The sequence below is a fragment of the Rissa tridactyla genome, chromosome 3 (assembly GCF_028500815.1).
Source record: "Rissa tridactyla isolate bRisTri1 chromosome 3, bRisTri1.patW.cur.20221130, whole genome shotgun sequence".
NCBI lineage: Eukaryota > Metazoa > Chordata > Aves > Charadriiformes > Laridae > Rissa > Rissa tridactyla.
Genome location: NC_071468.1, coordinates 4,011,715 through 4,036,355, shown reverse-complemented (window position 1 = coordinate 4,036,355; position 24,641 = coordinate 4,011,715). Strand labels below are relative to the sequence as shown.

At 39.2% G+C, this 24,641-nt stretch overlaps 1 protein-coding gene across 6 annotated transcripts in view; it reads right to left on the bottom strand.

The window, feature by feature from the left end:
* PLCB4 (phospholipase C beta 4) overlaps positions 1-24,641 on the bottom strand; it is a 205,712-nt gene that overhangs the window by 175,114 nt on the left and 5,957 nt on the right. For all 6 annotated transcript variants that reach the window (XM_054194796.1, XM_054194798.1, XM_054194797.1 and 3 more), the window contains exon 2: positions 9,960-10,019. The gene's annotated coding sequence lies outside the window, so the exon portion shown is untranslated. The remainder of the gene's footprint in view (positions 1-9,959; positions 10,020-24,641) is intronic.

Genomic DNA, 24,641 nt, shown 5'->3' with positions numbered 1-24,641 from the left:
AGGGCAAAACCTGGTGACTTTTGCAATCCGGGGCTCCTTGAAAAATATACTGGCCTCACAGTAAAGTAAGTGGAACAAAATGCTTTTAAAAAGAATTATTAAAAAACCCCAAAAAACAACCAACCAAACAAACAAAAAAAAAAACCCACCGCCAAACCGACATTTCAGGATCCTCAAGTCACTAAGAGAATTCAGGTACAAAGTTAAAAAGCCAGGGAGAAGGAAGATTTCTTTTTTCACCTTTCTGTAAAGTGTCAAAATCTAATATTAATTCTTCCTGTTCTAAGAAAATCTAAAGAGGACTACCAAGCTATTAAACCTTCCAGTGGATCATTTGTGGTATGAGTTATTAGCATAATTGGGGGCACACTTTATTCTGACCTTTGCAAAACTTTCATTTCCCAAATGTGATAGATACAAAGTGCTTTTATAATACCAATAATGATTATTTCCTATGGGAAACTGCCAATTATAAGTTGGTGAAAAAGGTTATACCGGATGTACATTGAGAACATGAACACACCTACCAACAGTCAGGCTAATTAAAGCCATTCTTCAAATATTAATAAAGCTTTTTACTTCCATTAAATAGAACCTGTACATTTTAGCTGAACTGCATCCTTGTCAGGTCATTCACTCAACAATAATAAATGTTTGATTAGTGTTTAATTACAGCATTTATGCTGAACGTTCACCTTTTCCTGGCAGTAAACCAACGCATGTGGAACTGTTTTAACATTTAACCACGCGACTCAAGTTCATGTTGTTTATGTCAAGTCACATCAAATGCCAGCAAAAATACTCAAATACAGAAACAAACCCCATGTGTTCTGGGCACAAGTCTTTAAAAAAAAAAAAAAAAAAAGGCTAAAAGGACAAACAATAAACTGTCAAACAGAGTGTGTGTTTTAGTTTTATAATATTGACTCCGGTCTATTCTGCTGAGGTCACAAGTACAACAGGTAGCAGATTCGACAGCATCGTTTCCTGCTCTTCTGTCACCTGCTGCCAAGGTTCAGTAGCTAACCCGCACCACCAAGAAAAGAAGGGAGAGAGAGGGTACAGCCAGCCAAAATTCCTGAACACGCTAACGTGACAGAGGACAAGACAACCTCTTTCCCACCAGTACGCCCTCAGCTAGCCAGTGTGCCCAGCTCTACACGCGTGCATCAGGCGTGCTGGAGCAGGACATCTCGTTTGCAAAGCATCTTTTACAGCAGCGAAACCGTACCCTACAGGAACGGGGAAGCCTTCCAGAAAATGCAGTCTTAGGAGACAGGGTGAATTCAATCTCTTCACAGGCTGCCCCAGCTTTTTAAAGCTCTCCCTGGATCCCAGTGGACGAACAGACAGGCTGCAAAATTGTACTAGGGAGTAAAAAACACAACTCCATGAAGAAATACTCAGGACCCAACCATGTGCTCCCACGTCACAGAATAGGATCCAGCTCGTACAGATTAGCCATTCTGTCCAGTGTTGCTTTAGCTATATTACCTCATATTTAAAAGGCATTTGCTGTCATGTCTTTGCTTTGCTCGTAATAATTTTTGAAGTAAGTTCTTAGGGTCTGAACCTATTTATGCTCTTGCCGATTTGCAAACCTTCACAAGATTCTATGATTCTAAGATGAAACGGACATTAAAGTGCATGTTAAAATATTTTACTACACTTTCACAGCACCTGTAGATTAACACAGAAAAGTAGAATATTAATAATGACAAATCTAATCACAAATTTTTTGGTGACCACACGAAACGCTCCATGCTGATATATCAATGATGAAGAGAAGAAAGCTTTCCATTTCCTTAAAAATATACGACTGGAAACTGCCTCAACTGTTTAACATTTTAAAAGGGTAAACTCACAAATTCACCAAATGTGTATATACACAATTCACAAAATAAAAAATAAATTCTAGAGAGTTCAGGCAACAGATTAAGACAGGTAGGAAAAGGACAATTAAACCAAAAGAAATAATTTTAAAAACACTTACAGAAGTTTATATTTTAGGCTTTTCAGAATATCTTGCTAAGTGCTTACCTACTTCTTTAAAAAAAAAAAAAAAAAAGGCAATACCACAAAAGAAATAGAAAAAAGCCAACTAGTTTTCAGGCAGACAGACCCAGATGACTTGCAGACAGGCTTGTACGCACAAATGTTCTTCTGTTCTTCCCCCCGCAGGATACAACTGTATTATTGGGTCTGATAAAAGACACTATGTCTAATTAAAGATTTCACCTTGCCTAATTCCAACACAGCCACAGCCAAACACCATGCCAATGTCTTGTACGAATCCCTTGGAGTTAAGGCAGGCAGAAGTGCTTTTTTAAAGGAAAAAACGGGTACCAGCTTCAAATTCAGGAAACTCAAGTTCCGATTCACCTGAATCCAAAACTCCTCTCACTATAAGTCAGGTATTAAAGAATATTTGACCTGCCTTTCAGAGAGGGCGTTAAATTGCTTAGTGGACTACATGTAAGGCTCAATATGTGCAAAAGCACACCTTCCTAGGGGAAATTTTAAAATTCATTTATTTGGTTTTCAAAGGGAAACGTTCAGAAATAATTTGAACAGAGTAACCAAGTACTAACGTGAGTCAGTACTCAGAGCCAGCTGCTCAGCCCAGGTGAATTCCAACCAAATACAAGCCACAAACATTTTAATAGCTAGGTTAACTGGCTTTTCTCCTCCCACAACATCTCTAAAGAAGGAAAGACGGGGTTGCTTTCTCAAGGCTAAAATATACCTCAGCAAGAACACAAGGACCAAAGGAATTTTTGTCAGACTGAGCAACCCGCTTGCTCACAAACAGAGGCTGGATATACACATCTCGCCATCTAAACCTGATTTAATGAGGTAAGTGAAGCACTGCTTCCTTTGTATGAGAAGAGGTTTTAATGAAAACACTCACTGCAAAACAGGATAAATGGCCAGAGTCTTACAAATGTACAAATGCCTGAGAAAAAAACTCTGCGGATCTTGAAAAAGCAGTCTATATATCAGCACAAGAATCACTTGTAATATCTCCAGGAGCTCCCGAGATGTGCTCCCAACTGCTAACCCAGACTGCAAAAGCTTTCATAATGATCTTGTTTACAATCTGAATTTTCAGTCTGGTACAGATCAAACAGCAAAATGCACAGTTATGAAATACAAGTATATTTACTCGCTACTTTTCATTGTAATGTTTAACAGGTCTTATTAATTTTGTAAAGAAGAAACAACAGTTAAAAATATAAACAACTCAGAAGTGGAATGTGTGTCGTTAAGCAAAAAACAACATTCCATATTTCTCTTTCGCCTTTGTTTTACAGAAAATAACTAGACAGCAGTCTCATCACTCCCCATACTGTAACTTTCAAAACTTGGCAAAGCAGCTCTTACACATTGCGTTTCGGATCCAATAACTCAATACGTGCTTCAAAGATCTGGCAGCAGTTCTTTGGGGAGTTATTTCCTACTTTTCTGGCTTACGCAACCTGTCGAGTTTGGAAAATTTACATTTAGCAGATTAAAAGGATGTACACAGAGAAAGGGGAAATCACAATAACCACATAATTATAAATGAACTTTTGAATGCAAATTTCATTTGCCACAGGTATTTCCACTGCCTGCAAGAAACCATTCCGACGCGGAACGGCACATGCCATCTTCTCCAATTCCAGTGTTCACAGGGACTGCAGTCAAAAAGGATTTGTTTAGGTAAACAGCTGCCAGTAGGGCAGATTCCGTAACTGTCTCGCACGGGCACACTCCCTGTTCTCTAATGCAATACTCATTTTAAGAGCAACAAAATTATAACAGATAGGATATGAATACTAGAACAAAAGCAGGTTCTGGAAAAGCCACAGGATGATGTGGAGTTTTGCCTTTGATTAGGATCTGTTTACTTAGAACACTCAACCAAACCTTTCTCCTCTAAACCAGACCACAAATGTCATTAGAGAAAACATCCCTCTGAAATTTTCCATAGTTTTGGGGTTTAGAGAAGTTGAAAACACTGGAAAGAAAGGAAAAACATATCCTTTCCAAATACAATGCATTTTCTGGCAGTAATTTACTGATTTTCTTTTTAGCTTCACCAGAAAACAGTATGAGCTAAAGATGAACGCACCACTTGTGTGGCATAAAAAGACATCGGTTTAAAAGAAGATATCTACTGGCCAAGTAATCTTGGTGTGTCAACAGTACAGCTTGGCAGATAGGTTCAACAGTAGAAGAGACTCAGAAATGAATAAAACATTTTGTCCAAACTCAGCTGTGCACATGACCTCTTGCTTTCTTCCCCACCACTTATCTATTTCCTATAGCTGACAGTTTTATTATTACATTTCCCACTTTTTCTGTCTTGCTGCATTTATTTTGCAGCTCTCCCCATACCTTCCAGATTGTTCTGCTTATTATTCTTTCACTCTCCGTTTCTCTCTTTTTCATACGCTTGGCCTCACTGAAGTCAGTGGCAAAAATCCCACTGACCCCTCTGCAAAGGGAACGTGGGAATGTGCCTCACCACCTCTGCCTCTGCCACCGCCGCCCGTCAGCTTTTGCACTGACTTATGCCATCTGAGTTTAGGCTGAGAAAGGAGAAAGGGAATAGTTTCCTCCACTCCTTTCTACTCTACTCTCTCCATTTCCAGACACGTACTCCTGCTGGTTAGTCAGAGCAGACTCCTGTGCTCTGGTTTCCTCCTGATGCCAATTTAATTCACCACTAAAAAAGCAAGCGACCCAGAAAAAAAAAAAAAAGAAGGGGGGAGAGGGGAAACCACAAAGAACCCAAGATGTCTTAGTGAGCTGAGCCCGCGCAGAACAAAATGGCTTGCAAAGACTCCACTTTCACCAGGTTTTATTGAGGCCTAACAATATGAGCTGTCATTTTGCCTCACATTTTCTGACCAGCTTCCCACATTGTCCACCTTTGCATACAAGTCCGGGTGTTTGCACATTTTAAAAGAACAAGGTTCTAACTTTGGGCACTGATGAAAAGTAAGTTTTGAATAAATAACACCATAGCTTGGCTCCTCATATAACGTTCCCATACCTTTCAAAAAACATCTTTCTTTCCTGGGGAGTGGCAGATAAATCTTAAGGGGAAAGTTTTACAACACAATCACTTAACGAAATACCCAGACAAAAGAAAACAACCTTTCTCAGCCCAAGAGAACTTGTATCATAAACAACCAAAATATACAGGAGACAAGATTTGTTTCCTCCCCTTTTCTGCATCAGAACATCTGAAGATGCAGGCATGGTTTAAGACAGACCTACCATGGAACAACGGGAGGCAACAGTCTGGTAAACTCCAAGAGTCCTCTACAGAAGTCCACCAGTCACTCATTCTTGCCCCTCTAACCTCTGCTCTGTCAGCAGAAATGAAAACTGATTCAGCTGGAAAATCATATGGTTTGGATTGGAAGTGACCTTTAAAGGTCATCTAGTCCAACCCCCCTGCAGTGAGCAGGGACACCTTCAACTCCATCAGGCTGCTCAGAGCCCCGTCCAACCTGACCTTGAATGTTTCCGGGGATGGGGCATTTACCACTTCTCTCGAGAACCTGTTCCAGTGTTTCACCACCCTCCTTGTAAAAATTTTCTTCCTTATATCTAGTCTAAATCTACACTCTTTTAGTTTAAAACCGTTACCTCTTGTCCTATCGCAATAGGCCCTGCTAAAAATTCCGTCCCCACCTTTCTTATAAGTCCCCTTTTAGTATCCAAAGGCCACAATAAGGTCTCCCCAGAGCCTTCTCTTCTCTGCATAAAAATAACCTTCTAGAATTTTATTACTACTTTTCAGCCAGATAACTTACCTGATTCACAGACATTTGGTGTGAACAAGCATCCAGGGAAAAGAAATTAGAGGCTGGGAGTGAGACTGGGGACTACTTTCTTTATCAGAACTGTTAGCTTAAATGTACAGGAAACTACGGGGAACCTGACTGAGACAGTAACTACTGCCATAAGTTACCTGTATGCTTTTGTTATCCCTTGCTTTTTAGCTCCCAGAGCTCTGCCTCCTCTCTGAGCCACCAACCTTTCTCAGACTGAGACCTTTGCCACTCTATACTTTCTGCTCCTCCCACCCTCACCTTTCTCACCAAAAAAGGTCTACCTGTTGCTGAATTTTGCTGTAATTAAACAGAACAGTCTTTCAAAGGAAAGTATGAAGACCACATGATCACAAACAACAGGGAATATTTGGAAAACAATGCTTCATCTGGATGCAGTAAGTTTCATTTATTTTTCTTTTGCCTCTCTATTTTTGTTTTATACTGTTGACTCCAAGTTTTAATGACAGAAGATATTTTAAGCATTCCTGACCTAGAAAAGTGCTAAGAATAAGAGAACTTTTATAAAGAAAACATTGTCTATTTGAAGGGAAACTCTAGCATATGCTCCACCTAAGTGAGCTATGCACGTCGCTTACAAACAGCAGATAACTTTTCAGACCTAGAAGAACTCGATTTCCAGACGCCAGTGATAACATGTATAAAGAATCAGATAGGCTGTAGGGTTTAATGGACCCGATTATGAGAACTGTAGTAGGATTCATGGCTAAAATAGATGTCACAGAGCAAAATTCAGCTTAGGTAGAAAATACCCACACAAAATGTCTTAATTGCTGTGCTTATCAGGGACAGTAAGAAGATATCCAGTGGAGACACAGTCTAAAGCTAGGATTAAAAACCTCTTTGAGGTACGATCTGAGCAAATTGCTCAGATCTCCAACAGGAGGGCAGCTTTCCTTTATTCTCCCCTATGAAGTGTCACTTCTATTTCAGGAGCAGTTACCATACCCCATATCATGACCCGGCAGCAAATACTTTAGGACTAAAATGCATCCTCAATTATGTCAGTGCTTATACGAATACACTCAGCAGGTGTGACAACAGTTACTGCAAATCCACACTGGCATAAGGAAAACATGCACAAAGTACTTCTGTGATTGTAGCAGACAGATTATATAGAATCTCATCAAGGTTCGGTCTTTTCAAGTAAGGCAAGTAAGCACTGTAATAGAAATTACAGTGGATAATTCTTACAAGTATGTTGGTGTGAGCAGCACCACATTAACAGTGTTTCTGTTTGCACCTGCAGTACTTTCACAGCTACAAGACGTCATCTGTGGCTATATGGCACTATTTTTGAGGCCCCAGAAACGTGAACGAGTTAGTCACGCCAATCCACCAAGTACTTCCTCCTCAAGTGTTAAAGCAAAAACAGGAGTTGTTTCAGCTATAGACCATAGCAGACATATTCTATTAAAATTGAATACTCTTGAGAACCTAGGTTTTAGAAGAGCCAATAGCCAGTCTTCTATTTTGTAATCACAAAGGGAAAGGAAAACTTCAGCAACGGTATGATTAAGTGTTCTGCTAATTATCTTCTTGAATACAAGACAAAGTTGCATCATTTCACCCCCCCCCATCAGCCTTGAGGTTCAGCTGCTCTGCCCTTTGTCCCCACAAAGTACACAATCACATAAATAGGATTAACACAGACAGCACACAATTGGCTCTTATTGAGCACAAGTTACAGTGATAACTGAGAACACCCCGCCCCGGGGCTGATAATGTGGCTGGGGTGAATGTTGCTCTTAGTTCCCCATTTGAGAGAGACAGTGGCACACGAGTACCCACACAAGAGCACAGGTAATTTCATCAGAATCACACACGCCAAATAATCTGAAGCTGTCCTTTAATCTAGAAAAAAAAAAAAAAAAAAAGAAAATCTTAAATTCTAACCAGTGAAAATACCACCGAGATCTTATTTCGCCTCCATAAAAATCAACTAAAAAGTGGTGATGAATAAAATTAATGAGCTAATTGTGATGATCAGTACATCGTTTTAACTATTATTCCAATCAGGAATGCCCAGTGAACATTGTGCCCAGCTTGACATTATAAACTGTGACAGAGATTCAACACTCCTTCCTTCCAACAGTATTGGAAACCATAGTTTATTAAAAAAAAAAAAAAAAAATTCTTTGGCGAGTCCTCTCTTCATCTCAATCTCTTTTAGAGTAGGAAAGGGGTCAAAGTTCCTGTAGCTCCTAATGGTATTAAAGGGAGCATTATTACAGGTAACGATGTGTTACCATAAAGGCAACATCTCCCATTTCAAAACGCCCGTCCTCCCACCACTATTTAAACAGAATACACCTGTAAGAACACACTGGCTGACCTCATCTGCTGAAGAAACACCGTCTACAATCACACTGTAACGGAACTAACTTCCTAACTTCCTTCACCTAACTCCATACATAGTAGCTTTCCTCACTATTATGTAGAATTTTATTTTGAAAGCATGCAAGACGGTCAAATGCAACAGCTACTCAAGGTAAACAGATTCATCCCCTATTTATCAATTTTAACAAATGAGCCAATTACCCCAGTAGTTCTGTCACTGGTGTGATTTCATTCTAAACCTCTAGTAAGAGTTCTACTGCTTTTACCTGGATAAGAAGTTAGCACTGTCTGTATTTTCAGACTTTTGCCATAAGAAAATATTTACAGTAGTTTATACTTTCCAAGAAAGTTATTTATGGCCAACATAGGTTTAATTTTTTTCTTTTTAAATTATTTTAGTAAACTGTGCTTGTGCCCACAGAAGAATTATTTTTATCAGTTACAAATAAACAAACCAATTGTGACGGAACACCAGGTCACAGTGCCACAAATTCCCAAATCCTTGTGGTGTACAGCAGAGGGATAAACCAACAAGCAAGAAGTGAAAACCAAGGAAAACATAAGTGCATTTTAATGACTAATGCCAAGACTATGTGCAGGTAAAGTCCTGCCTACAACCACCGTACCGTTACTTCTAATTCTAAAATTCTAGCAGACCAATGCAACCATACCCTTGGGTGACCATGACTTTTTCTGCACTGAAATTTTCCTGCGAAAGATCCCTCTAGAGCAAACTTGCAATTGGAATCCTCATCTGAGAAATCATCTCAGGTTGTATCAAGAGAATTCTGATATGAATTTGGGTATGTTTTTTACACGAAAACCAACAAAAAGTAAATACACCATCTCATCATGGTCACTTACAAAAATTTCAGTAGACAGACTAGTGCATGAAGTTCTACACTCTACCTGCATTACTGCTCCTACGCAGTAAGGACGAGCATCAGAGAACTCACTTAAGCTAAACTGAATGGCTTGACCAACAGGACAAGACTGAGGTCTCACTCAGGAGTAGCGAGAAACTAGCATTTGCCTCAACAACCCTTTTAAGTCTGCTCAAGGCCTGGACGCTAAAGCAAGTGAAATTTCGTGCCAGTGTGGTGCTTCTGGAGGAGAAGTAGCTTTCAGACAGCAGAAGCCAATAAGGTAAGAATCCTTGATGCCACTGGGACATATAAAACTACACTCAGAGTAGGAGGATGTATGAAGTGAACTTAAGTTGGTGTGAAAGTGACCCAAACCCGAGTATTAAAAAGGTAAAATAAAGAAGTGTTTTCCACAAATCGGAGGTGAGGAGAATCTGCTGGAATCACATAGAGACGAGAGCGCTTCAGTTGCCTTTGCAGCTGTTTTAAGAATGGCGCCACACTATCACTGTAGTTTACTCAGGCCTGAGGGGTGGGGAAACAAAAGATGAATTTATTACTTACCTGTACTTCCCAGAATGTTAGGCTACTACAAAAAGATGAGGATCAAGAACACCCCCATCTGTCTGTGTCACTGATCATCCTCACACACACAGTTCTTAATGCCAGGGCATCTGGTTTTCAAGAGAGCGCAGCACACACTGAATTTGCAGTTGTGACCTAAATTTCTAATAACTTCTCTCCTCTCGTGAACCCAAACCATTGTTTTTTCAGAATACGTTTTTCATTCTACTAATATGGACAGCGCAGCATTGAAACATTAAACCGTATTTTAAACCTGAAGTAAATATTCTAGTAAAAAAAAAATCAAATTAAAATGTTAAAAGAACAGAAAAACACATACCTTTTGAAAATCAGAAATTACTCTGTAGAAATTTCCATTGTAGAGAATGTCTTCCTTTCCCTAAAAAAAAAAAAAGAAAAGCCTTAATTGTGCATACTAATATTTAATTACCTAATAAAAACATAGTGAACTTCTTCAAGACCTTTTTTTCCCCCCCTAGAAATAATCTCTCCTTATGGACCAGAATATGTACACTATAGCAAGCATAAATATTGCACTCAGTGAGCTTTTGTTTGAAGTTAATTTTATTTTGAAATTCCCTTCTGTCCTTATTATCTAAGCAAAAGCATCATAGCTGCAGGTGAAAGTAACATGTGGTATCCATTCTTCCAAGCATTTAAAACTAGAAAGTAACCCTAGACAATGGAGACCAAGAATGGAGCAGTGTGTCAGGAGCAAAACAAACAAACAAAAAATTATTTTATTCTGAGGTAGTAAGACCTGATATAACCAGGTCTCTTTCTCAGCCCAGCTTTGGGTAAAAAGTAAATTATGCCATCATTATTAGTGCTAAAGCATACTTCCCCCATTGCTTTTGCCAACACTTTAGAAGGATGAAAGCATTAACTAATTTACTGATGTCCACTTCTCCCTTCTATTGGGGGGGGGGGTGTGAAGGGGTCGGCAGCACAGGGGCATTCCACACTTAGAATCATAGAATTGCCCAAGTTGGAAGGGCCCTTTCAGATCATCTAAGTCCAACCAGCAAGGTAACACTGACAAAAACCATCGCTAAACCACACCGCTAAGCTCTACGACCGTATCTCTAAGCGCTACTTGTGCTTCTGGGCAGCCCAAGTGGGTAAAGGGACTCACACCGTTCCCTCAGCTCCAGACATTAGGGCAGCAATAGCGTCACAGCAGAGTCCTAGTGACATTCTAGCATCTTCATCTTCCGCAACATACTCTGTACATCATAAAGTTGAGTGCTTCAAGGAAAAACTGACCTCTTCCCAAGCTTCCTCTGAGGAAGCATTTGTACAGACCCTGTGCCTGTCACCCCTGTATCAATAATACCAACTGCTTTGCTGTTGTTACATTTTTTCCCCCTTTTTATTTTTAAATGCACAAGAACAATTGATTTCTATATCTAAGTCATTTGTACAAGAGGTTAAAACAGACATGAGCACAACAGCCACTCAACAAGCAAAGCAGCAGATTTACAGAGACCGGAACGAAAAGGACAAAAGAACATTCAAAAAGGAAGTCAAATCCAAATTTAGATTAGAAATTGATGTATTAGAAGATGTTTTAAAAAAAAAAAACAAACCACAAGTGCATTCAGCATTGAAAATAATATTAAATTAACCGTAGCACTTTCAAATGTATCTCTATCGAGAGCTCCTGAATGTTAGGACAGAAGCTGTATTTTTCTCTTTCATCAAGCTTCATCTTTTTTCCTTTAAAGTAAAATAAATTGAAGCCTAAAATGGACAGCATCTACTAGGCGCATACTCAGGATTAAATCTGACCTGATACCTTTTAAGTTTTATGAGGTATAGAATAAAAAAATTGGGGGGTGGGCGGGAGAGAAAAAGCCTCAGCCAAGATTAGAAAAAGGGAGGTTCTAGAAAACAAGCATCTCAGCCGAGAGAGGCCAGAGCATGCTGCAGGTCTAGCGTTTGCCTTGACAACACACAGTGCATAACCCCCCCCCCGAGCAGTACACTAGAGAGACCGAGAACCATGGCAATCACAATTACAGCAATGAGAGCAGTTAAAGAAAATAGTTTCCCGTTCTGCCAAATCCTCCCAAAGTTGCCAAAAACTTCCATTAAAACAGAAGTTTTTCCAAAACAGAAGTTTTTTCCAAAAGATAAATAGCAACTCTGAGAGGATGATGGCTAGGTACTTTGTTCTCATTAAATATTGACACCGCGCTCTTCTAGTAAAAGACTACACAGTGCCTTTGTTTGATGATTTATATTTTATTTTTTTAAATGCCTCAAGCTCTCTCATTTTGCTAGTGCACTTTCAGGCTGTCCTCAGTAGCTCATAATTGCATGACAAGCTATCACTGGGTCTCCACCACCTCGCAGCTGCACACAAAAGCGTCCTTACGCTTACTTCTGGGGTCAAGTAAAGCCAACTTAATGCTAAAATAAACTCACTATTCAAAACATGTTTCTGTTGGAAAAACAAAGACATTACCAAAATATTTTCATGCATACAAGCTACTCTGTTAGTCTGCAATGAGAGATACACCTCAGATATTTTTGTTCTCTTGCAGATTGTGGTCAAATTTCAACACGGTTACATCAGTGTGAAATCCAGCACAACTCCACTGAAGTCAGTCGCATCATACCATACCTAATGCACATAACAGAAATAGAATCTGTTTCTCAACTGATTTTAATCATTTACAGCTTTCTGGGTAAAATTTCCACTGGGCTCTGAAATTTCTCATGTTCCATGTAAACAGATGAGTACAATCTCATAAATTTAATGAAAGAGAAAAATCTGGTTTCTTTTTCGTTATGCAAATACCAAAAATCTTTTTCTTTTTACCAGCTAAGTATTTCTTCAGAAGCTTGTTTGTGTTCAAAATCTCCAATGGCCGTTTTAGTAAGACTGTAAATTCTTTGAGGGAAACACTTAGAGCCAGAGTCCAGTCTCAGTTAAACAGGCAGAAACACTGAGCAATCTGTAAAGGCTTTAATAGGAACATGCTACAATTTTAATTTCTCTCCTGTTTCAAAGAAAAAAAACACAAAACAAATAAATAATTTTTAAAAAGAGGTGAATAAGCTGGTCCTAAGTGCCTTGATACCTACTTTTTTTGCAAAGGATTAGTAATTTTATGTTCCTCACTTCCTGAGCACCTAACCAGATAGATACCACACAATCTCTGTTTCAACTGATCACCTAAATAGGTGTTAAGGCATCAAATTCTCAAGTGGCCAATGTTCATCATTGGCCAAAACACAGATTTCTTAACTACTGTTCAGTAAGGCAAGACTTTTTTCTCAACTAGACACCTGAACTTTCCTATCAACCTTAAACATACCATATGGGTTGCCCCCCGTCTCTCTTCATGTGACCCCTAATAACCCCCTAATAACCTACTGGGAAAGGACTTAAGTTTTCATAACCCCCAGCTAAATCACGATAATCTTTCAAAAGGATGGACAGCCTTCATCGAGACTCTGGGCTTGTCAAGAGATTTATTTTTTTTAATCTTATTTTAAAACAGAAAACAAGTTTTCATCAACAGGGATCTAACATCCAAGTTTCTTTTTCACCTGTCGTTCTCTGAAGCCATCAGGGAGAACAACCCGACAGAAACATACTTCTACAAGTCTATAACTGTTTCCTACCCGTGGACACTCAGCTATGGACAAAGAGCACCTCCTTGAGTTACCCACTGGGAGACCGAAACTTTAGAATTCCAATAAGGAATGATTCAAATTTTGCCTGATTCAAATTAAAAGTGAAGTACAACTGCCCAATTTAGGAAAGTCCATTAGAATCTTAATTTAAAGATGACAATTTTAGTCTGTCAATATATCCTGAAAGAGTCATTACCTACCAAACCTTCACTCATTTTGTGCTAAAAAGGAACATCAACCATAGTTTATCTGTTTACTAGTTATTTTTAGACACACAATTTTTAACATCTTTCAGATTTAAATTCCCTACGCAGCAATCTGCACGTGTAGTTTCTAAGAAGGTCCTTTCTTAACTTTGCTATTTTTTCAGGATCTGGAAGAAAACACAACACCCAAACCCCCCAGAAAAACCACAAAAACACCCACCAACACACAAAACCAAAAAAAACCTCGGGGGGGGGGGGGGGGGAAGCAGCACTCTAACGCCAGGTCTGTGATAAGATGGTGCCAGCTGGTACACACTTGTGGGCAGGAAACCACACTCACCAAAGCAATGTTATGTGCCCTGCCAGCTCCTGCCTTCCACGGGGCAAGCTGTTCCAGCAAGGTCCATGCTGTCAAATCGTTCATTCTCATTTGAAGCCTTAGAGAAACCTCAGCTCCTTCCTGGAGTGGAGCCTTGCCAGGGACATCAGTCTGTTGCTGGTGACACACTCTACACACAATTCGGTGGCTTCCTGCTCAAAGCATTACATAATTTGAGCCTCTGGCGTATCTTTCTGGAACATTTCACACACGAATCCACAAGATCAGCAGCCTCTGATAACTCTGCACCTTTTCCTTCACTGATGCTAACCTGGCTGGCACTGACTACGGGGGCACAGTAAATAAAAACTTGACAGGATGATTCACACAGAAAAGAAACAGCTAAATACACAGCCAAACACAATTATTGGTCAATAATTTCAGGAACAGTAAAAAAAAACAAGACAAAACAAAATCCACACAACGAAGTAACATTTCGTCCATTTCTGCCAAAGGAATACCAAGATGGAAATCACATCCATAAAACACACATGGTTTTGTTAAGGACTGTTGCATTTAGCTTCACTGAGTTAAGTCAGAAACTGATTAAACAAAGAAAGCGTACAACCTGCTGCTAGTGCCACACACAATACACACTTCAGTGCCAGTTCCACATCCAACACACAGTCATGAGTCAAGAGAGTTCAACTCGGGATCAGGGTGCATATAGCCAAATTGAAAAGGAAAAGTACTTCCTGGGGTTTGCTGAGCAAGATTCAGCACACTGAATTCCTGAAACAGGCAGACTATTTCCACAGAGAAATTCCACTCCAAATAATCTGGAGCCCAGAAATTCTACTTTATGAAAAACGTATCGATCGGCAATAGTTAAGTGCACCCTCCAAAATTATTTGTAAATACTAAAGTCTTTCGGACTTTTTTCTATGGGGAAAACAATTATATTTATATGATAAAACCACATCATCTAAGGCAAGCAATAAACAGCAGCAGCATTTGTACAGGATAAAACAGCACAAACTCTCATCAGTTGTAGATGTAAATCTGCAATTCGAGTCACAGAATTTCAGGGTATCTTGGATGTAACAACTATATACTATCCCAAAGTTTTTGCAGATAGTTTTACCTATGTTTCAGGAAAAAAAAAAAATAAAACTACTCCTCTACTCTTGCAGTCACCTATAGTAATTCTCTGGAACCAAAATTATCGTGCAGTTTAAGGGATTTTCAGTCTATGAAATTACTCACCGCTGATGAAAGCATTAACAACCCAAGACTTCATTTACAGCATTACAAAGAATCCAGGCCCATTACGGGCAAATGCTTTTACTCTGCTTGGGTGACAATGAAATCAATTATTTTCATAAAAAACTGCACTCTAACTAAGAGTAAAGTTTAGGGGTGTCTCACCATATCCAAAGAAAACAGAAATGAAGGAGCAATCCTAGACTCCAATGCAAAGCCAGGGCAACATGCAGCAGGTGAGAAGATGGGAAGAAGATGGCTGGCTTTCAGGCCAGCAAACCACCAGCTGCCAGCACTTTAAATCACTAAGATGAAATGCAATCGTCTAAGGTCTCCAGGGAAAGCTCAGCATCATCATAGATATACAACTGCAGCTCAGGCATTCTTTTTGGGATGTGCCCTGTGTTCCAGAAACTGGGAGCTTGCTTCTTGTCATTGATGTTTTGAAACGTAGGCCAGCAACTCCAACATGGCGTGTTCTGATCTCCTCTTTTATTATCCCAGTCCTCCATAATAACAAGAGAAGGCATTAAGCAGCATTGTTTTTCCCTTTGAATATTTACTGAGATAATTATGGATTGGTTATAATTCAAGATACACTGCACAGTGCAAAACAACACAGTACGGGCATGCCTTTTTATCCAAACCTGTTTGTCCCATACACATGGGAGAGTACGTAGCTGATCATATGGGGTACGTTCCTCCAGAAAAGTTTCATGAAAGCAAACTCTTCCACATGTACCAAGTAGGTGAACTCAGCTTTTTCACATGGTCCCTTTTTGGGCAGTCATATTAAGTTATACTTTTTAAAAAAATAAAATAAAATAAAACTATTTTTCAAACATTATTACTTACTAAAGCCATCTGTGCTTCTAGAGAACATTCCCTTCCATCCCTTCTTTCCTTCCTACCGGGCCGCACAGTGAACATGCAGCAGTATATTTACAACCGTTTTTCTGTGAGCAGATGTTATACCACAACAAAACCGCTTTGCTGCAAGTTCAAGAAGTGGTGGGAAGACATTTACATAACCAGACACCATCAACAAAAGCAACAGAGGATGGCAAACCATAGGCCACAGACACTCCATTCATACAAATATCTCTTCCTCTTTCTCACTGTGCTTTCCAATTTGTTTTAATTCCATAGGAGAATCTACCTGGTAGTCACCTCATAATGCACTGCAAAGCTCAAGTGCCAGCAGCTTTTCTTGTCTCAACAAAACGTACAGAGCTGAAATTAAATTACAGCTGGCTTAAACACACTTTGATTTTGCTTCTACCCACCTAGAACACACACCCCCTTCAAAGTAAACATGTTTAGTCGCTGAATAATATGAACTATAAAAGAAAAACTTACACTGTAATAAACAGAGATACGTTTCAAAACAATTTTGATTACTATCACTGAATCTGGCTGCAACAGGCCAGCTAAAAGTGGTATTATTGTGATGTAAATAGCATGGTATTTCAATGCAAGAAAGTAAATATATTGTACCAGATACTAGCACTGGAGTTGAAATCCACCCAAGAAAACCATTTGCATTATCGGTTTGCATTATTCTGCCATAACATTTTGACACTGGGTTTAAACATTAAGCTGCAAGTACAATGCCTCTTTTTTAAAACTGATGCAATTTCTTGGGGCAAAATCTGATACAGCTAGCCAGATTTCCTGTCCGTTGGTTTCTCCCAAACAATTGACAGTTTAATTTTTTGTTTGTCCAGTAAACAGATCAAAGCATTACACATCTGCAGGAGAGGTTTACAGAGCCTCATTGCGCAAACATCCTGGGCCCAACGCTGCCGGCTTTACCGAAACACATCTCTTATGACGGTGGGCAGTACCAGGTTGTCCGATGTAAAAATCCACACTTCGAAGTCAATAACTTTGAAGTCTCACTTGACTGAAAGCTATTAAAACATGCAGCCTGAATTGTTAGGCTGATCTTTACCACGTGTAATTAGATTTTTTTCACACTTACATTCTACTGCCTGTATACTAAAAATTGTGTCCAGCTCTAGGCTCCTCCTATACTGGTGTTACAAATTCTTTGGGGGAAGGAGCATTTTTAACAAGTATGTACAACGCCTAAAAAAAGATTCCAGAACCACTATTAGATCACTGAGCGTTGTAAGCCTGCGAACTGTCAAATAATTTTTAGCATAGCTGAAACATCTTTCTAGATCTATGCTTCGTACATTAGATTGCAATTTCTGACCAGTCTCTTCTATTTCTTTTCTAATCCAACCGCGCAGTCGAGTTTGTTCAGGGTTTGTTCTTTGTTGCCTTTCACAGAACTGAAAGAAAGAGGGATGAAACAGAAATAGCATGATCCATATCAATTAGTTTTAAAACTGACAGGGATGTTCAGTGGTCGGCTGCTACTTCAGTTCATTGAAAAAAAAAAAAAAATAGTATTTTTTTATACCTGTATATGGTTTTATGTCCCTTTAAGCAAGCTTTGCTGATTCAGACTATCTCCATACAGTTGCTAAAAAAAAAAAAAAAAAAAAAAAAAGAAAAAAGGGGGAAATGGTGCTCCTGAGTTATGCTCTGACTTAACGGTTTAGACAGGGAACCCTCATACCTAGAAATAACACTAAGAGGTATATTTGCATTTTTTCTGGAAGACTGGCGTCAAAGATTTTATGAAAAAAGACTGCTTGATAAATATCCTATATCAGACTATACTTCTAAAACTGAAAAGAATGGAACTTTGCTACTGCTGGGCTATAAATCAAAACTGGATCTGCTCCTTAAAAAAAGGTATTAAAGACAACAGCCTGTAATAGTGCATGCCACGTCAATCTAAGCAGTACGAGCAATGCCTTGCTCCATACATTAAGCTGCACTCCTGGGAGTTTGTTCTGGTAGAGTATGTCCATGTCCCTGATTTGCTACCTTTTGATTTGCAAGTCAAGGTCAAGAAGTAATTTACCAGAATCCCTGTTGCTAACACATACACTGCAGGCTTCTGTAAGCCCTCTTATCACATTAAAAAAAAAAAGTCTCAACAATTGGAATATAAAGAGATACAAAATTGTCGTAATTATTCTGAAAGCTGCTTTATACCTTTAGACACTTCAGCATGCTGAACTGAATAACATGGATGCCATTTCTTCTTAACTTGCATAAAGTGGTGTTGTATATATATTCTGATTAAAAACACCACGTTGTCGTGTATTATCTCATTTGGGGTATCAGCAAATGGGCATCAATCAGTTTGGTTTGGTTTGTTTTTTTTTTTTAAATAAAATAAGGCTGCATTGTAATAAATGCTATAAAATAAATAATGCAAGGATAGTTCCTGCCCCAGAAACCTTGCAATTTAGGACACGAAGAAAGAATCCTTAAGGGATCATACCAAACCTACCTCACATTCCTGGACTGACATTTACATTGTGCTGTACTTCAGTTCATACTTTAAGGGCTGAGCTGGAACTGTGCACGTTGTTCTGATGGGCACTGCTGAAGGCTGTTGTGTATCCCGTTGTTCACAAGACAACAAACCTTCATGTCAGGCACTATCATTTAAGATAGGTATTGAAAAAATACAATAATCAGAACAATGGGGATGGTGTGGGGGGCTGTGTGCGTCTTACTGTATTTAACCCAAGTCCTGGTTTAGAACAGAGAAATTTAATTTTAAAAGTCCACTGCAGCCAGATGTGCCTATGCCCAGAAGACGGGAGGAAGGGAGCTAAATGGTGGAATCACCAAACCAATACCAAACAGCAAAGAAAGAGCTTTCAGGCTGGGCGCCTATCCCTCCTGTGTCACAACAGGTTACGTACTCTACCCAGTAACACTACCACGCTTTAGTACTACAGGATCAAACGAGTCCTGACAGCCACTCCTTGCTCTGCTGAAACTAAGCTAAAAATCCCTTTTTATTTATTTATAAGAAATTATACCAGCCTCAGTATAGTAATCTACAATCCCAGCAATTTCTCTCTATCCTGGAAAAGTGCAGCCTTTGACATCAGATCTCACAAACTAGGGGGCTGGCTTTTCTGAAAAACAGCATTTTTAGCAAAGTCCATGTCAGCCTCGTGATACAGTCAGAAGCATCTGCATCATGAGACAACTTCATGGATATACACTTCACTTTGGAAGGAATAACTGGAACCCCATTGGATGTACAGCCAATAGGATACTGTCAATACCGTTAATGAAGGCAAATGAAGCATTTCACCTGCAAAACCGACAGGCTGATTCAATCACATTTCAAGCTGTGAAGGGCTGGGTTTGTGCCGTTGCAGCGTGCTGTACCCAGGTCAGCTTTACTTCTCGTAGATGACGTTCCTCCCGCCAAGTAATTCCTGATACTATTTAGATTCTGGCTACCTTTCTTTTATCAGGTCAAACTTCAAGATTAAAAAAAAACCAACAAAACAGAAGGCATTTGATTATCTATCAAATAGTATAGCCGCCTTTCTTTTTTTCCCCTCTCCACTCCCCGCCTTCTGCTTTGCTTCTGCATGTTATTAAGCAACTGACAACTTTTTAGAGGCAGCAAGTAGACTGGTACAAGAAAAATAACAATCAACAGCAACTACAGCACCACTCATAAAGGATGTCAAAACACACTGCAGACAAGTGTCACCCAGGCTTTATTTACTAATATCTTGGAAGGTGACCATAAAATCTCTTTCTGAAGATGGGAAGCCACAAGGACAGCAAAAATTAAGTGACTTGCTCTGACTTTTGCAAGGCCCAAACGGGACAGCAATATTAGCAGCACAGAGCTAGACATGAACTACAGAGCTACTTACCATATCAAGCCCAAACAAGAATGAAAAATATAAGACTGAAATAAAGTTTATATACCCTGCTTCTCATGAGTTCTTCAAAGAACACCATCTCACCAATCCTCAACTCATGGGCTTTGCTCAGAATGAGCTGCACTGAGAGCAGAACAAACCACATCTCCAGTGGTATACTCCTCATACAGTAATGTTTTCTATGGGTTTTTTGCCTTTTAACAATGAAAGGAATACACCAGTAGGTGGACACACACAATTTTGGCCTATCAATCTTGCTTATTAAAATTGCAGATGCATAAATCCAGTTGCAGTAGTACTACAGTAAGAGAGAACAGATAAATTGCAACAACCTTCCAAAAGGCACCTTAGATAAGGCACGGTAATTCTGAGTTGAATACAAGGCTCAAATTGACTTAGGTTACATGCTCATAACACCTGCGTTTTGTCAACAGACGTTGCTGAACACGAAGAGCCAACTTTTGTTAAAATTATGTTTCAGTCATTAAGAGATGTGCTAATTACCAGCTGAACTGAAGACTACACAGCTAAGCAAAACATGTCCTGCCGAAGCCATTAAGACAATACTCTCTAGTTTCTAAAGCCCAAAATGCGATGATAGCGTGAAGAAATAGAAGGGGGGGGGAAAGAAGTGACCACTTTAGGTCATTTTTAAATAAGAATTCCTTTACATGATTCAAAATTAACCCAGAAGTGTTATATTTTCTTAAACTTCTGAAAAAAGTTAAAAAAAAAAACAAAAACAAAAAAAAACCCTCACAAAACAAAACTTAGCCAGAAATTTATTTGTACTTCATGTATACAGGAGCACGTACTTTTAACGAAGAGATTTACTTCACCTAATAAATACTGTAGGTCTACAATTTTACAACTTTAAGGTATATAGGTTTATAGCTCTTAACAAAATTGACACTTTACTCTGATACTTCCAGATGAACCAAACAACACCTTCACAATCCAAGTTTTGATTAAAATTTCAAAATACTCATGAAGGTCTTCATGAGTATTTAAAAGCTGCTAAAGGCAGAGATTATTCTTTCAGATACTAAGGGAATAGAAAAAAAAAACAGTTCAAAAACTAAGCCCACAAAAAGGCTAATGTAACTATAGACGACCGCAAAATCTCTCTTATTTTGTCGTACTAAGATTGTGTTCTGCAAAGAAAACAATTCCATTTAAAAAAAAAAAAAAGAGAGAATGACAATTACATTAAAATACACAGAGAAGATTCTGACACTAAATACCAGTAGGACAGAGCCAACTTCTTAAAACTGTATGGTTAACTGTAATGGTTAACACAGCAATGTAATTCCCTCTGCCATTTCTACTTGTGAATTTCAAAATCTGTCTTCCAGTTTTCAAAAGCTTTGAAGTAATCGCCACATTGCTCAACATTGCTCAATCATGGAAAACTACTCACCGTATCAATCATTTGATGATTCAAAATTACCTGAAGTACTACCTGTATATCTGTCTAATTTCAGATCTATTCAATAGATTTTTTTAACATATCAAACATCCGAGAGCTGCGATTACATCTTTGTTTTCACAATATTCATCCTCAGTTCTACTGTGGGGAACCAAGATGGTTATCCCAAATTCAAGTGAGAAGTGTCTTTTCAAGGATAAATTAGAAGTGAAAGCAGGATAAGATCCGAGAAGATTACAGGGCACTGCTTATTTAACTGAGCATAAATAAATCAAAGATATATGAACCAGAGCACGTATTTCTTGACAGATTGATTCAGTTTTGAAAACTAAAGTGTCACAAAGATCATCAAAAAAAAAAATCAAAACCAAAAACATTCCCAGTAATAAAGGTCACTTTTTCTTTTTTAGAAGTTGTCTACTTCATGCCAATTCACAGCTGCTCATGTAAGTACTGGTTTCACCTCATGTGTTTTAAAATACAAGAAGCATTTACAAAATAAATACAAGTGTGTGTATAGCAAAGAATTACTGCTAACATATACTTTTCATTTCCCCACATCTGGAAATGCATTTACGTTATACAAGGCTTTTAGTTCACCACAGGAAAGCCGTTCAAAACTAATACACAGCGATCTGCACAAAACTTGGAGAGCATCATTTATCTACCTCTATAAAAAAAAAAAAACAAAACAAAAACAAAAACCAAAAACCACAACCAAAAAACCCAAACAAACAAAAAACCCTGAATAAATCAACTGGTAGAACTGTTACCATAGCCAAAAATCAACACATTTTATTTTTTCTTAGGCTGCAATTCAGCGAAAGGATCGGCATTGAAAATGAAGATACAGCAGAGAAATGGTGATTAAGTTTTTATATGTGATCTGGACTATGAGATAAAGGTCTGAGTGAGCTGTGATTCCGCTATCCACACAGGGACCGCAGTTTTGCAGTACAGACTTCATTAATAAGAATCCTTCTAAATTAACTCAGACTAGCAGAAATCAAGAATTATATCTTCCATACCAACCAAACAAAAACATGCAACAGGAACAACACTCAACATTTCTCCACAGTAATGATCCCACAGCTCTCTGGAGAGGTAAACCCAAAATGCAGAAGGACTGATACTGCTGTTTCTTTTTCCTGTCCACCTGTACCTGTACATCTTTACTACCAGCTCCCCCCAGAAAATGAAGAGATCATCAGCTGTCTTTCTTTTTCAACGTAAAGATAATTAACAGCCAAGTCTGCAAAATAGACATGTGGGGTACTCTCTCCTGTGAGTGCAATCCATGCACCCAATTACAAAAGTACCAATACAGGTTACCAAGGTCACCAGCACTACACCAGCTTTTTAACCAGAGAGAGGTAAGTACCATATGCTTCTTCCAAGGTGTCAGTCTTCATTAATCCAACAAGGGAAGAGATGGCAATCACGCCCATAAAATCAGTGCAAATAGTGCCATTACCTGATGCAAAGACTAATTGTACTGTAAAACATTTTCTTCTACAAAGACACACACAAAATGGCACACAAACTATTTTTGTATGACTTTTCAAAGTTAACCTTATGTGCTCATTAGAATACCTCAAAGGAGACCATTTTATCAATACATGTGGGCCAGGCTAGGCAAATATGTTGACTCCAGTATTTTCTCAGTCTGGCAAGAAAAAATTAAAATAGAAAAAGCACACAGCGCCAAACATACATAATGCTTTAGGATGCATCCACGTAGAAGAGGGTCTGCTTGAAGTTAGCAAAATTATACCAGGGATATCTGCATGCAGGGAAGCAGCAACCTCTGCAACTAAAAAACTAGGTCTGTTTTATTCTGACCTGGGCCAAGGTCTTCTCAGAAGTCAGTTCTCTTCCCTGCCACCTGCTATATTCACAGATCAACAAAAAGCCACTATGTATTTCGTAGCTCAAAACCAGAGCACCAGCAAAAAGAACAACCAGACTCTGCCAGATATTGCCAAATTTGAAAGATTTGGAAACAATCACTGTATCAGTTCAGTTGTGGCAGACAGGTTACAGCAGCAACAGTCCTTCCCCTGCGTAAATGTAGATGTATGGTGGGAGCTATTTCTCCTAGCTTTAGAGCAACCAGAAGAGCCTGTCAGGGTCTCACAGCCCCAGCTGCTGTGCCTGGGAGAATGTGGCACCACCATCCCCCCAGGACAACGAGTGGCAGCTCAATCTCCTCCTCCCCACTCTGACTATCCTATTTGAGCCCCCAATTATTCTCCCAGGTCACATCTCTCCCCTCCTCTCCTCCCCGCCTTCAGAAACCCCCACCTTCTGCTTCAGCATGGGAATTCACCAATCAAAGCCGATAAGCGCATCATGTGAGGGACGGCAGACGCACTGAGGGGAATTTCCAAGAGCTCCCCTGCACCTGCAGCATATGCGGATACAGGAGATTTCCAATGCAAAAATTACAAGCTGAGCAGTGATGTCAAAGTATTCACATTACCTGCGACTAACAGCTCTTATACCAGACTGCAGCACCTAATTTGCAAGCTGATCTGATAGACCTGCAATCACATTCCATCTTCCCTTGTCATTTAATGTATGACAATTATTCCTAAGCATATTTTGCTAGGGAAGCGGTACACAAATAACACAGACTGAAAGACCAGAAAGCAGTAATTACTCAGTCTATTCTTTGCTGATGTCAGACATGCAGTACAGCTCTCTGAATCCACCAGAGTGCCCAATTAATCCGCACCAATCCTCAAGAACTACATCTGAAAAAAAAATAATAAAATCAAATCATCCAACAGCCCCTGTCTGCCTTGCAGTCAAGATTTAGGAGCAATACACTGTTTATTTCATCACCACACCGTGCCAGCCAACCTCTCCTTTAACAGTTGTGTTTCCTTGTCGTTCTGCAAACAAACCTACCGTGAATTCATCAGGCTCTCACCCCATCTCTCCCCCTTCTTCAAAAATGTTTTTCCTTCCCTGATCAGGGTCCTTCATAGAAGAGAATTATACCAATTCTGTTTGGTTCAATAGAACACGTTAGCACCACCACAGTAAGCACTCCACGGCTCTGTTTCATACTTCCCAATAAGGCTTTCATCCTCCATTTCCACTCACTCTTTTCTGAGGGGAATCCTGTGGGAATTAGAGTAACATGTCCTTATCGTGTCTACATAACAAAACCAGCAACTTCCATGTAGGTATCGATATTCAAAACTGCTGTTTGGTTGGTTTGGTTTTTTTTTTTTTTATTTGGCTGGGTTTTTTTTAAGAACTTTTATCCTAATTTGTGTATTTCAAAACAAAAGGCTTTTACTACAGCTATCAATTCCTTTCCTCCCTGTGTTTCCTTTTA